Source organism: Nicotiana sylvestris, chromosome 11 (assembly GCF_000393655.2).
Source record: "Nicotiana sylvestris chromosome 11, ASM39365v2, whole genome shotgun sequence".
Lineage (NCBI taxonomy): Eukaryota > Viridiplantae > Streptophyta > Magnoliopsida > Solanales > Solanaceae > Nicotiana > Nicotiana sylvestris.
The window spans coordinates 86333755-86336991 of NC_091067.1; positions in this window are offsets into that span (position 1 = coordinate 86333755).

Genomic DNA, 3237 nt, shown 5'->3' on the forward strand with positions numbered 1-3237 from the left:
ATCTTTTAACCGCTTTTGTCGTTATTATTATTTTACAAGAATTACAACGTCGTAAAAACATATCTCGAACCACGTTACATCAATGCACCCGTGGTTATCGATATATCTCGACTCGGTTGAGATTTTGATTTGGGTCACATAAATGTGCACCCGAATTAAGGAAAATAAATTGTTAAAGGCGCGCCTAAAGCAACTAGCGTCTTGTTATTTTGGGGAAGGTCGTAAAAATTCGTTAAACGGCACATCCCGAATTCTAAATACTTTAATATATACATACATTTAGAGGGCCCCGCAGCTTTGTACATTTTTGTTTGTCGAGGCTCGTCTCATTCTTTTTTTTTTTAAAGGAATTTGCGACATCATGGACGCGCATCTCGAACCACGTCACAATCAATGTACCCGTGATTAGAAACACATCTCGAATCTGTCGAGATTTGGATTTGAGTCACATAAATGTGCACCCGAATTTAAGAATGTAAAATTATTAAATACGCGCTTAAAGAGACTATCGAGTTATTATTCCGGGAGGGTTGTGAGATTTGCTAAACGACCCGCCTTGGGAACTGAATGCTTCGATATATATGCATTTAACGAAGGCCCCGCAGCTTATTCTTTATCTTGTCGAGGCTCATCTCGTCCTTATTTTAAAAGTATTTCCTATAGCAACTACGTTTCTTATCGCGTTTGCCTCTACTAATTGAAAACAAAGATAGTCCTAGTTAATTACATGCTTGCAGGCTTATTTATAGCAGGATTCAAAATGCTTTTATAGAATAAGAAAACGTGATTACGCACATGGACAGTTGATCGAACATTATGGGCCCAAATCCAGCTCATGCGGGATGAGCCAGACCTGGGCCACTATTTATTCGATGCGGGCCTGCTTGGTCTGTTTCGACCTGGGCTCGATCTTCATGAGGTTGAGGCCCTGAACTGGTTCTTTGTTCTAAAATGAGTTTATCAGTTATATGAGACAATTTAACAGAAGGGAAAGAACTTAACTAGTAGTGGATAGTTTTCATGTTTGGCCTACATTAAAGAATATACTACACAATTAAACTAAGTCTAAGATACAACCTATTGCATTGGGAATATTTTTGCCTAACATCATACATATATAAACTAACATTCAACTAATCTACATTGATATATACCAGGCATGCAGGCTACTTCTATTATCCAAACAGGAACGTAAACTATTATACATTATATGAGGTTTATCATAATAGTCTATGTATATATAAACATCTGCAGGTCTTCTCCTTTACATTCATGCTCAAACTTTTCAAGTTACATTGGTAGTATATTTGTGTACCTGGTATAGAGAACAAAAGGAGGAAGAAAATGATCAACTGAGTGGTACGCAACAAGCACAGCAACAGCAGATAATTCAGCCCAACACAGCAACAACCAAACAGCCACAAAGATGAAGTTCACACGTTGGTCGAGCAACAGACAAATAATCCCAGGAAAGAGTAGTGAACCAACAGAAATAACAGAGTATTCAATGTAGCAACACCAGCAGTTCAACAATCACAAGCAGCTCAATCAGGGCAAACAACGGAACTTGGCCAAGACAACTTGACCAATGTGAACTCTTCTGTAGTTTTCAGACAGTGTTTGGTTACAATATTCTCAGAATTTATGTTTCTTTCTTTCAGTTTTTTTAAGAAAACCTTCTCTTTCAGGCTCCAAAAAAGAATCCTCTGCCTCTAACGGAAGGTCCCCCTTCTTATAGCCTAATCCCAGCACTTTACAGCCTGCTGGACAACTCAAAATTCCCCCCTCCCTACTGTTTTTCCACTCAGCTATTTTAAATAAACAGACTCCCATCAGATCCCTGACAGCCCCTCTCTATTTTTTGTTGTTAAAGTGTCCTAATCTCTTATTTATTTAGCCAAAGTATGGGCAGCAGGAATATAATCTGACAGCACATGCTGTCCAATTATTTTAATTCCTTAAAGCTAACCATACACATGCTGCCCACAGTCTAAGCCAAGAGAACATGCTATCCATAAAAAAAACACTGCCTGGACTGCAACTATAACACACCCTCAAATGTTTTTGATTCAATTCGAACAAATCTCAGGCAACACACTCAGTTCCTAATTGAATTCAACATCTCAGCAGGCAAACCAATGACAAAGACCAAATTCCAAACTGAACTAATTTACGAAGTATATCGACTCGACTATACTAATTGTAATACATACAATCAAAACCAAGGATTAGAATTGAACAGTGTCGCACCAAGGGTTCAAATTGCACTGCCAACACAGAGGTTAACTTGGGGATTGATTAATCAAACAATTTCAATTCAGTCGATTATGCAGTTTTACATACACACATTATCGGTGAATGAGGAAACATTTGATCAAATACAGAGGGGTACAGGCAAGGTGGACAATCAACAGTTGATAAAAATTCAAAAACACAAATTACACAAAACATTTGGCCATACGAACAGACCTTTAAACCACACACGTACTGAATAAAAGAGAAGGAGAACAAGCTCACCTTAAATCCCGAAAAATCAAAAAGTCTTAGCTTGGATTCGAACAGACCCTTCTCAAGGTTGAACGGACTTTAATCGAAGTGTTTCTCAAAGGAGAAACACTTCAATTAAGGTCCATTAGACCCTGATCTCTTGGTTTAAACAGGCACGGAACAGGCACGAGGTTTAAACCTAATCTCTTGGTTTAAACAGGCACGGAACAGACCCTTGGTTTAGCTTGGATTAGACCCTGATCTCTTGGTTTAAACAGGCATGGAACAGGCACGAGGTTTAAACCTAATCTCTTGGTTTAAATAGGCACGGAACAGACCCTTGGTTTAGACCTAATCTCTTGCTTTAAACAGGCACGGAACAGACCCTTGGTTTAGCTTGGATTAGACCCTAATCTCTTAGTTTAAACAGGCACAGAACAGGCACGAGGCTTAAACCTAGGGTTCAAAAAATCAGATCTGGGATTCGTGTTTCCCTGATTAGATTCGGACCAAACCAAACATGGTTTGGTCATGAGGGAGGTTCGGGGACTGTCTGGTGCGAAGCTAGGGTAGATCGGGGTAAGTCATAGTCCGACTCGAATCTTCAAATGAAGATTCGAGAAGCTGAGGACTGATTCGAAACAAGAGGATGGCAGATCCATGTTCAGGACAGTGAGGTGGTCCTAGGGTGTTCAGGAGGTGGTCACCGGCGTTCATGTCGCCGGGTTCTGGTGGAAGGAAAATCAGGGC